The following is a 12,927-nucleotide window of genomic DNA, read 5'->3' on the forward strand; positions in this document are numbered from 1 at the left end:
ATACTGGAGATGCCCATGGTAACACACAGTAGGGGGAGAGAATGGTAACACACAGTAGGGGGGAGAGAATGGTAACACACAGTAGGGGGGAGAGAATGGTAACACACAGTAGGGGGGAATGAGGGAGAGAAGAGAGGAGAACATGTCATACTGGAGATAATGGTAACACACAGTAGGGGGAGAGAATGGTAACACACAGTAGGGGGGAGAGAATGAGGGAGGGAAGAGAGGAGAACATGTTATACTGGAGATGCCCATGGTAACACACAGTAGGGGGAGAGAATGGTAACACACAGTAGGGGGAGAGAATGGTAACACACAGTAGGGGGAGAGAATGGTAACACACAGTAGGGGGAGAGAATGGTAACACACAGTAGGGGGGGAGAGAATGAGGGAGAGAAGAAAGGAGAACATGTCATACTGGAGATAATGGTAACACACAGTAGGGGGGAGAGAATGGTAACACACAGTAGGGGGAGAGAATGGTAACACACAGTAGGGGGGAGAATGAGGGAGGAAGAGAGGAGAACATGTCATACTGGAGATAATGGTAACACACAGTAGGGGGGGAGAGAATGAGGGAGAGAAGAAAGGAGAACATGTCATACTGGAGATAATGGTAACACACAGTAGGGGGAGAGAATGAGGGAGGGAAGAGAGGAGAACATGTTATACTGGAGATGCCCATGGTAACACACAGTAGGGGGGAGAGAATGGTAACACACAGTAGAGGGGAGAGAATGGTAACACACAGTAGGGGGGAGAGAATGGTAACACACAGTAGGGGGGAGAGAATGAGGGAGGGAAGAGAGGAGAACATGTTATACTGGAGATGCCCATGGTAACACACAGTAGGGGGGAGAGAATGGTAACACACAGTAGGGGGGAGAGAATGAGGGAGGGAAGAAAGGAGAACATGTCATACTGGAGATAATGGTAACACACAGTAGGGGGGAGAGAATGAGGGAGAGAAGAGAGGAGAACATGTCATACTGGAGATGCCCATGGTAACACACAGTAGGGGGGAGAGAATGGTAACACACAGTAGGGGGGAGAGAATGAGGGAGAGAAGAGAGGAGAACATGTTATACTGGAGATAATGGTAACACACAGTAGGGGGGAGAGAATGAGGGAGGGAAGAAAGGAGAACATGTCATACTGGAGATAATGGTAACACACAGTAGGGGGGAGAGAATGGTAACACACAGTAGGGGGGAGAGAATGGTAACACACAGTAGGGGGAGAGAATGAGGGAGGGAAGAGAGGAGAACATGTTATACTGGAGATGCCCATGGTAACACACAGTAGGGGGGAGAGAATGAGGGAGGGAAGAGAGGAGAACATGTTATACTGGAGGTCATGGTAACACACAGTAGGGGGGAGAGAATGGTAACACACAGTAGGGGGGAGAGAATGAGGGAGGGAAGAAAGGAGAACATGTCATACTGGAGATAATGGTAACACACAGTAGGGGGGAGAGAATGAGGGAGAGAAGAGAGGAGAACATGTCATACTGGAGATGCCCATGGTAACACACAGTAGGGGGGAGAGAATGGTAACACACAGTAGGGGGGAGAGAATGAGGGAGAGAAGAGGAGAACATGTTATACTGGAGATAATGGTAACACACAGTAGGGGGAGAGAATGAGGGAGGGAAGAAAGGAGAACATGTCATACTGGAGATAATGGTAACACACAGTAGGGGGAGAGAATGAGGGAGGGAAGAGAGGAGAACATGTTATACTGGAGATAATGGTAACACACAGTAGGGGGAGAGAATGAGGGAGGGAAGAAAGGAGAACATGTCATACTGGAGATAATGGTAACACACAGTAGGGGAGAGAATGAGGGAGGGAAGAAAGGAGAACATGTCATACTGGAGATAATGGTAACACACAGTAGGGGGAGAGAATGAGGAGGGAAGAGAGGAGAACATGTTATACTGGAGATAATGGTAACACACAGTAGGGGGGAGAGAATGAGGGAGGAAGAAAGGAGAACATGTCATACTGGAGATAATGGTAACACACAGTAGGGGGAGAGAATGAGGGAGGGAAGAAAGGAGAACATGTCATACTGGAGATAATGGTAACACACAGTAGGGGGAGAGAATGAGGGAGGGAAGAAAGGAGAACATGTCATACTGGAGATAATGGTAACACACAGTAGGGGGAGAGAATGAGGGAGGGAAGAGAGGAGAACATGTTATACTGGAGATAATGGTAACACACAGTAGGGGGGAGAGAATGAGGGAGGGAAGAAAGGAGAACATGTCATACTGGAGATAATGGTAACACACAGTAGGGGGGAGAGAATGAGGGAGGGAAGAAAGAAGAACATGTCATACTGGAGATAATGGTAACACACAGTAGGGGGAGAGAATGAGGGAGGAAGAGAGGAGAACATGTTCTACTGGAGATAATGGTAACACACAGTAGGGGGGGGAATGGTAACACACAGTAGGGGGAGAGAATGAGGGAGGGAAGAAAGGAGAACATGTCATACTGGAGATAATGGTAACACACAGTAGGGGGGAGAGAATGGTAACACACAGTAGGGGGAGAGAATGGTAACACACAGTAGGGGGAGAGAATGAGGGAGAGAAGAGAGGAGAACATGTCATACTGGAGATGCCCATGGTAACACACAGTAGGGGGAGAGAATGGTAACACACAGTAGGGGGAGAGAATGAGGGAGAGAAGAGAGGAGAACATGTCATACTGGAGATGCCCATGGTAACACACAGTAGGGGGAGAGAATGGTAACACACAGTAGGGGGAGAGAATGGTAACACACAGTAGGGGGAGAGAATGGTAACACACAGTAGGGGGAGAGAATGAGGGAGGGAAGAAAGGAGAACATGTCATACTGGAGATAATGGTAACACACAGTAGGGGGAGAGAATGAGGGAGGGAAGAAAGGAGAACATGTCATACTGGAGATAATGGTAACACACAGTAGGGGGAGAGAATGAGGGAGAGAAGAGAGGAGAACATGTCATACTGGAGATAATGGTAACACACAGTAGGGGGGAGAGAATGAGGGAGAGAAGAGAGGAGAACATGTCATACTGGAGATGCCCATGGTAACACACAGTAGGGGGGAGAATGGTAACACACAGTAGGGGGGAGAGAATGGTAACACACAGTAGGGGAGAGAATGGTAACACACAGTAGGGGGAGAGAATGGTAACACACAGTAGGGGGAGAGAATGGTAACACACAGTAGGGGGAGAGAATGAGGGAGAGAAGAGAGGAGAACATGTCATACTGGAGAGAATGGTAACACACAGTAGGGGGAGAGAATGGTAACACACAGTAGGGGGGAGAGAATGGTAACACACAGTAGGGGGGAGAGAATGGTAACACACAGTAGGGGGAGAGAATGGTAACACACAGTAGGGGAGAGAATGGTAACACACAGTAGGGGGGAGAGAATGGTAACACACAGTAGGGGAGAGAATGGTAACACACAGTAGGGGGGAGAGAATGAGGGAGAGAAGAGAGGAGAACATGTTATACTGGAGATGCCCATGGTAACACACAGTAGGGGGGAGAGAATGGTAACACACAGTAGGGGGAGAGAATGGTAACACACAGTAGGGGGGAGAATGGTAACACACAGTAGGGGGAGAGAATGGTAACACACAGTAGGGGGGAGAATGAGGGAGAGAAGAGAGGAGAACATGTCATACTGGAGATAATGGTAACACACAGTAGGGGGGAGAGAATGGTAACACACAGTAGGGGGGAGAATGGTAACACACAGCAGGGGGAGAGAATGGGAACACACAGTAGGGGGGAGAATGAGGGGAGAGAAGAGAGGAGAACATGTCATACTGGAGATAATGGTAACACACAGTAGGGGGGAGAGAATGGTAACACACAGTAGGGGGAGAGAATGAGGAGAGAAGAGAGGAGAACATGTCATACTGGAGATGCCCATGGTAACACACAGTAGGGGGGAGAGAATGGTAACACACAGTAGGGGGGAGAGAATGGTAACACACAGTAGGGGGGAGAGAATGGTAACACACAGTAGGGGGGAGAGAATGGTAACACACAGTAGGGGGGAGAATGGTAACACACAGTAGGGGGGGGAGAATGGTAACACACAGTAGGGGGGGGAGAATGGTAACACACAGTAGGGGGGAGAATGGTAACACACAGTAGGGGGGAGAGAATGGTAACACACAGTAGGGGGGAGAATGGTAACACACAGTAGGGGGGAGAGAATGAGGGAGAGAAGAGAGGAGAACATGTTATACTGGAGATGCCCATGGTAACACACAGTAGGGGGAGAGAATGGTAACACACAGTAGGGGGAGAGAATGGTAACACACAGTAGGGGGAGAGAATGAGGGAGAGAAGAGAGGAGAACATGTCATACTGGAGATAATGGTAACACACAGTAGGGGGGAGAGAATGAGGGAGGGAAGAGAGGAGAACATGTTATACTGGAGATAATGGTAACACACAGTAGGGGGAGAGAATGGTAACACACAGTAGGGGGGAGAGAATGAGGGAGGGAAGAGAGGAGAACATGTCATACTGGAGATAATGGTAACACACAGTAGGGGGGAGAGAATGAGGGAGGGAAGGGGGAGAACATGTCATACTGGAGATAATGGTAACACACAGTAGGGGGGAGAGAATGGTAACACACAGTAGGGGGGAGAGAATGGTAACACACAGTAGGGGGGAGAGAATGGTAACACACAGTAGGGGGGAGAGAATGAGGGAGAGAAGAGAGGAGAACATGTCATACTGGAGATAATGGTAACACACAGTAGGGGGGAGAGAATGAGGGAGGGAAGAGAGGAGAACATGTCATACTGGAGATAATGGTAACACACAGTAGGGGAGAGAATGGTAACACACAGTAGGGGGAGAGAATGGTAACACACAGTAGGGGGAGAGAATGGTAACACACAGTAGGGGGGAGAATGAGGGAGAGAAGAGAGGAGAACATGTCATACTGGAGATAATGGTAACACACAGTAGGGGGGAGAGAATGGTAACACACAGTAGGGGGAGAGAATGGTAACACACAGTAGGGGGGAGAATGGTAACACACAGTAGGGGGGAGAGAATGGTAACACACAGTAGGGGGAGAGAATGGTAACACACAGTAGGGGGGAGAATGAGGGAGAGAAGAGAGGAGAACATGTCATACTGGAGATAATGGTAACACACAGTAGGGAGGAGAGAATGGTAACACACAGTAGGGGGGAGAGAATGGTAACACACAGTAGGGGGGAGAATGGTAACACACAGTAGGGGGGAGAGAATGGTAACACACAGTAGGGGGGAGAGAATGAGGGAGGGAAGAAAGGAGAACATGTCATACTGGAGATAATGGTAACACACAGTAGGGGAGAGAATGAGGGAGGGAAGAGAGGAGAACATGTTATACTGGAGATAATGGTAACACACAGTAGGGGGAGAGAATGAGGGAGGAAGAAAGGAGAACATGTCATACTGGAGATAATGGTAACACACAGTAGGGGGGAGAGAATGAGGGAGGGAAGAAAGGAGAACATGTCATACTGGAGATAATGGTAACACACAGTAGGGGGAGAGAATGAGGGAGGGAAGAAAGGAGAACATGTCATACTGGAGATAATGGTAACACACAGTAGGGGGGAGAGAATGAGGGAGGGAAGAGAGGAGAACATGTTATACTGGAGATAATGGTAACACACAGTAGGGGGGAGAGAATGAGGGGAGGGAAGAAAGGAGAACATGTCATACTGGAGATAATGGTAACACACAGTAGGGGGAGAGAATGAGGGAGGGAAGAAAGAAGAACATGTCATACTGGAGATAATGGTAACACACAGTAGGGGGAGAGAATGAGGGAGGGAAGAGAGGAGAACATGTTCTACTGGAGATAATGGTAACACACAGTAGGGGGGGGGGGAATGGTAACACACAGTAGGGGGAGAGAATGAGGGAGGGAAGAAAGGAGAACATGTCATACTGGAGATAATGGTAACACACAGTAGGGGGGAGAGAATGGTAACACACAGTAGGGGGAGAGAATGGTAACACACAGTAGGGGGAGAGAATGAGGGAGAGAAGAGAGGAGAACATGTCATACTGGAGATGCCCATGGTAACACACAGTAGGGGGGAGAGAATGGTAACACACAGTAGGGGGGAGAGAATGAGGGAGAGAAGAGAGGAGAACATGTCATACTGGAGATGCCCATGGTAACACACAGTAGGGGGGAGAGAATGGTAACACACAGTAGGGGGGAGAGAATGGTAACACACAGTAGGGGGGAGAGAATGGTAACACACAGTAGGGGGAGAGAATGAGGGAGGGAAGAAAGGAGAACATGTCATACTGGAGATAATGGTAACACACAGTAGGGGGAGAGAATGAGGGAGGGAAGAAAGGAGAACATGTCATACTGGAGATAATGGTAACACACAGTAGGGGGGAGAATGGTAACACACAGTAGGGGGAGAGAATGAGGGAGGGAAGAAAGGAGAACATGTCATACTGGAGATAATGGTAACACACAGTAGGGGGAGAGAATGGTAACACACAGTAGGGGGGAGAGAATGGTAACACACAGTAGGGGGAGAGAATGAGGGAGAGAAGAGAGGAGAACATGTCATACTGGAGATGCCCATGGTAACACACAGTAGGGGGGGAGAATGGTAACACACAGTAGGGGGAGAGAATGAGGAGAGAAGAGAGGAGAACATGTCATACTGGAGATGCCCATGGTAACACACAGTAGGGGGAGAGAATGGTAACACACAGTAGGGGGAGAGAATGGTAACACACAGTAGGGGGAGAGAATGGTAACACACAGTAGGGGGAGAGAATGAGGGAGGGAAGAAAGGAGAACATGTCATACTGGAGATAATGGTAACACACAGTAGGGGGAGAGAATGAGGGAGGGAAGAAAAGGAGAACATGTCATACTGGAGATAATGGTAACACACAGTAGGGGGGAGAATGAGGGAGAGAAGAGAGGAGAACATGTCATACTGGAGATAATGGTAACACACAGTAGGGGGAGAGAATGAGGGAGAGAAGAGAGGAGAACATGTCATACTGGAGATGCCCATGGTAACACACAGTAGGGGGGGAGAATGGTAACACACAGTAGGGGGGAGAGAATGGTAACACACAGTAGGGGGAGAGAATGGTAACACACAGTAGGGGGGAGAGAATGGTAACACACAGTAGGGGGAGAGAATGAGGAGAGAAGAGAGGAGAACATGTCATACTGGAGATAATGGTAACACACAGTAGGGGGAGAGAATGGTAACACACAGTAGGGGGGGGGGAGAGAATGGTAACACACAGTAGGGGGGAGAGAATGGTAACACACAGTAGGGGGGACAGTAGGGGGGAGAATGGTAACACACAGTAGGGGAGAGAATGGTAACACACAGTAGGGGGGAGAGAATGAGGGAGAGAAGAGAGGAGAACATGTTATACTGGAGATGCCCATGGTAACACACAGTAGAGGGGGAGAGAATGGTAACACACAGTAGGGGGGAGAGAATGGTAACACACAGTAGGGGGGAGAATGGTAACACACAGTAGGGGGGAGAGAATGGTAACACACAGTAGGGGGGAGAATGAGGGAGAGAAGAGAGGAGAACATGTCATACTGGAGATAATGGTAACACACAGTAGGGGGGAGAGAATGGTAACACACAGTAGGGGGGAGAATGGTAACACACAGCAGGGGGAGAGAATGGTAACACACAGTAGGGGGGAGAATGAGGGAGAGAAGAGAGGGAGAACATGTCATACTGGAGATAATGGTAACACACAGTAGGGGGGAGAGAATGGTAACACACAGTAGGGGGGAGAGAATGAGGGAGAGAAGAGAGGAGAACATGTCATACTGGAGATGCCCATGGTAACACACAGTAGGGGGGAGAGAATGGTAACACACAGTAGGGGGGAGAGAATGGTAACACACAGTAGGGGGGAGAGAATGGTAACACACAGTAGGGGGAGAGAATGGTAACACACAGTAGGGGGGAGAATGGTAACACACAGTAGGGGGGAGAATGGTAACACACAGTAGGGGGGGGAGAATGGTAACACACAGTAGGGGGGAGAATGGTAACACACAGTAGGGGGGAGAGAATGGTAACACACAGTAGGGGGGGAGAATGGTAACACACAGTAGGGGAGAGAATGAGGGAGAGAAGAGAGGAGAACATGTTATACTGGAGATGCCCATGGTAACACACAGAAGGGGGGAGAGAATGGTAACACACAGTAGGGGGGGGAGAATGGTAACACACAGTACTGGGGGGAGAGAATGAGGGAGAGAAGAAGAGGAGAACATGTCATACTGGAGATAATGGTAACACACAGTAGGGGGGAGAGAATGAGGGAGGGAAGAGAGGAGAACATGTCATACTGGAGATAATGGTAACACACAGTAGGGGGGAGAGAATGGTAACACACAGTAGGGGGAGAGAATGAGGGAGGGAAGAGAGGAGAACATGTCATACTGGAGATAATGGTAACACACAGTAGGGGGGAGAGAATGAGGGAGGGAAGAGAGGAGAACATGTCATACTGGAGATAATGGTAACACACAGTAGGGGGGAGAGAATGGTAACACACAGTAGGGGGGAGAGAATGGTAACACACAGTAGGGGGGAGAGAATGAGGGAGAGAAGAGAGGAGAACATGTCATACTGGAGATAATGGTAACACACAGTAGGGGGAGAGAATGAGGGAGGGAAGAGAGGAGAACATGTCATACTGGAGATAATGGTAACACACAGTAGGGGGAGAGAATGGTAACACACAGTAGGGGGGAGAGAATGGTAACACACAGTAGGGGGAGAGAATGGTAACACACAGTAGGGGGGAGAATGAGGGGTTATACTGGAGAATGGTAACACACAGTAGGGGGGAGAACATGTCATACTGGAGATAATGGTAACACACAGTAGGGGGAGAGAATGGTAACACACAGTAGGGGGAGAGAATGGTAACACACAGTAGGGGGGAGAATGGTAACACACAGTAGGGGGGAGAGAATGGTAACACACAGTAGGGGGGAGAGAATGGTAACACACAGTAGGGGGGAGAATGAGGGAGAGAAGAGAGGAGAACATGTCATACTGGAGATAATGGTAACACACAGTAGGGGGGAGAGAATGGTAACACACAGTAGGGGGGAGAGAATGGTAACACACAGTAGGAAGGGGGGAGAATGGTAACACACAGTAGGGGGGAGAGAATGGTAACACACAGTAGGGGGAGAGAATGAGGGAGGGAAGAGAGGAGAACATGTCATACTGGAGATGCCCATGGTAACACACAGTAGGGGGAGAGAATGAGGGAGAGAAGAGAGGAGAACATGTCATACTGGAGATAATGGTAACACACAGTAGGGGGGAGAGAATGGTAACACACAGTAGGGGGGAGAGAATGGTAACACACAGTAGGGGGAGAGAATGGTAACACACAGTAGGGGGGAGAGAATGGTAACACACAGTAGGGGGGAGAGAATGGTAACACACAGTAGGGGGAGAGAATGGTAACACACAGTAGGGGGGAGAGAATGGTAACACACAGTAGGGGGGAGAGAATGGTAACACACAGTAGGGGGGGGGGGAGAGAATGAGGGAGAGAAGAGAGGAGAACATGTTATACTAGAGATGCCCATGGTAACACACAGTAGGGGGGAGAGAATGGTAACACACAGTAGGGGGGAGAGAATGGTAACACACAGTAGGGGGGAGAGAATGAGGGAGGGAAGAGAGGAGAACATGTCATACTGGAGATAATGGTAACACACAGTAGGGGGAGAGAATGGTAACACACAGTAGGGGGAGAGAATGAGGGAGGGAAGAGAGGAGAACATGTTATACTGGAGATAATGGTAACACACAGTAGGGGGGAGAGAATGGTAACACACAGTAGGGGGGAGAGAATGAGGGAGGGAAGAGAGGAGAACATGTTATACTGGAGATAATGGTAACACACAGTAGGGGGAGAGAATGGTAACACACAGTAGGGGGGAGAGAATGAGGGAGGGAAGAGAGGAGAACATGTTATACTGGAGATAATGGTAACACACAGTAGGGGGAGATAATGGTAACACACAGTAGGGGGGAGAGAATGAGGGAGAGAAGAGAGGAGAACATGTTATACTGGAGATACACCATGGTAACACACAGTAGGGGGAGAGAATGGTAACACACAGTAGGGGGGAGAGAATGGTAACACACAGTAGGGGGAGAGAATGGTAACACACAGTAGGGGGAGAGAATGGTAACACACAGTAGGGGGGAGAGAATGGTAACACACAGTAGGGGGGAGAGAATGGTAACACACAGTAGGGGGAGAGAATGGTAACACACAGTAGGGGGGAGAGAATGGTAACACACAGTAGGGGGGAGAGAATGAGGGAGAGAAGAGAGGAGAACATGTTATACTGGAGATAATGGTAACACACAGTAGGGGGGAGAGAATGGTAACACACAGTAGGGGGGAGAGAATGGTAACACACAGTAGGGGGGAGAGAATGAGGGAGAGAAGAGAGGAGAACATGTTATACTGGAGATAATGGTAACACACAGTAGGGGGAGAGAATGGTAACACACAGTAGGGGGAGAGAATGAGGGAGGGAAGAGAGGAGAACATGTTATACTGGAGATGCCCATGGTAACACACAGTAGGGGGAGAGAATGGTAACACACAGTAGGGGGAGAGAATGAGGGAGAGAAGAGAGGAGAACATGTTATACTGGAGATGCCCATGGTAACACACAGTAGGGGGAGAGAATGGTAACACACAGTAGGGGGAGAGAATGGTAACACACAGTAGGGGGAGAGAATGAGGGAGGGAAGAGAGGAGAACATGTTATACTGGAGATGCCCATGGTAACACACAGTAGGGGGAGAGAATGGTAACACACAGTAGGGGGAGAGAATGGTAACACACAGTAGGGGGAGAGAATGAGGGAGGGAAGAGAGGAGAACATGTCATACTGGAGATAATGGTAACACACAGTAGGGGGGAGAGAATGGTAACACAGTAGGGGGAGAGAGAATGAGGGGAGGGAAGAGAGGAGAACATGTTATACTGGAGATAATGGTAACACACAGTAGGGGAGAGAATGAGGGGAGGAAGAGAGGAGAACATGTTATACTGGAGATAATGGTAACACACAGTAGGGGGGAGAGAATGGTAACACAGTAGTGGGGGAGAATGAGGGAGGGAAGAGAGGAGATCATGTCATACTGGAGATAATGGTAACACACAGTAGGGGGGAGAGAATGAGGGAGGAAGAGAGAGGAGAACATGTTATACTGGAGATAATGGTAACACACAGTAGGGGGGGGAGAGAATGGTAACACACAGTAGGGGGAGAGAATGAGGGGAGGGAAGAGAGGAGAACATGTTATACTGGAGATAATGGTAACACACAGTAGGGGGAGAGAATGGTAACACACAGTAGTGGGGGAGAATGAGGGGGAGGGAAGAGAGGAGATCATGTCATACTGGAGATAATGGTAACACACAGTAGGGGGGAGAGAATGGTAACACACAGTAGGGGGGAGAGAATGAGGGAGGGAAGAGAGGAGAACATGTCATACTGGAGATGCCCATGGTAACACACAGTAGGGGGAGAGAATGGTAACACACAGTAGGGGTGAGAGAATGGTAACACACAGTAGGGGGGGAGAGAATGGTAACACACAGTAGGGGGAGAGAATGGTAACACACAGTAGGGGGGAGAGAATGGTAACACACAGTAGGGGAGAGAATGGTAACACACAGTAGGGGGAGAGAATGGTAACACACAGTAGGGGGAGAGAATGGTAACACACAGTAGGGGAGAGAATGGTAACACACAGTAGGGGGGAGAGAATGGTAACACACAGTAGGGGGGAGAGAATGGTAACACACAGTAGGGGGGAGAGAATGAGGGAGAGAAGAGAGGAGAACATGTTATACTGGAGATAATGGTAACACACAGTAGGGGGGAGAGAAGAGAGGAGAACATGTTATACTGGAGACAGTATTCAGACCCCTTCATTTTTCCACATTTTGATATTTTACAGCCGTATTCTAAAATGGATTAAGTAAATAAAAGCATAAAGATTTTCCCTTCACTGGAACTAAGAGGCCCGAACCATGAACAACAGCCCCAGACCTCCTCCACCAAACTTTACAGTTGGCACTATACATTGGGGGCAGGTAGCGTTCTCCTTGCATCTGCCAAACCCAGATTCCTCCGTTGGACTGCCAGATGGTGAAGCGTGATTCATCAGTCCAGAGAATGTGCTTTATACCACTGCAGTCGACACTTGGCATTGCGCATGGTGATCATTAGGCTTGTGTGCGGCTGCTCGACCATGGAAACCCATTTCATGAAGCTCCCAACCAACAGTTATGCTCGATTTTATACATCTGTCAGCAGCGGGTGTGGCTGAAATAGTGGAATCCACTACATTTGAAGGGGTGTCCACATACTGCTGTATATGAGTATCTAGCTTATCATTCTAACTGTTTCCCTTGTAATGCCTTCTATCTTTGTGATTGAATACCCATGTATTTCAGGAATGTATTTGTTAGGTTACATAAAGTAACCCTGTCTCTGTACCTCTCTCTCTCTCTCTCTCTCTCTCTCTCTCTCTCTCTCCCCTTCTCTCTCTCTCTCTCTCCCCTTCTCTCTCTCTCTCTCTCCCCTTCTCTCTCTGTCTCTCTCTCTGTCTCTCTCCCCTTCTCCCTCTCTCTCCCCTTCTCTCTTTGTCTCTCTCCCCTTCTCTCTCTCTCCCCCTTCTCTCTCTCTCTCTCTCCCCTTCTCTCTCTGTCTCTCTGTCTCCATCTCTCTCTCTCTGTCTGTCTCTCTCTCTCTTTCTCGCTCTCTCCCCTTCTGTCTCTCTCTCTCTCCCCTTCTCTCTCTCTCTCGCTC

General features: G+C 49.0%; 1 pseudogene; it reads left to right on the forward strand.

The window, feature by feature from the left end:
- The window catches only part of LOC135531419 (UPF0524 protein C3orf70 homolog A-like), a 47,840-nt pseudogene that overhangs the window by 33,101 nt on the left and 1,812 nt on the right, over positions 1 to 12,927 (forward strand).

This window comes from Oncorhynchus masou, chromosome 5 (genome assembly GCF_036934945.1).
Source record: "Oncorhynchus masou masou isolate Uvic2021 chromosome 5, UVic_Omas_1.1, whole genome shotgun sequence".
Classification (NCBI taxonomy): Eukaryota; Metazoa; Chordata; class Actinopteri; order Salmoniformes; family Salmonidae; genus Oncorhynchus; species Oncorhynchus masou.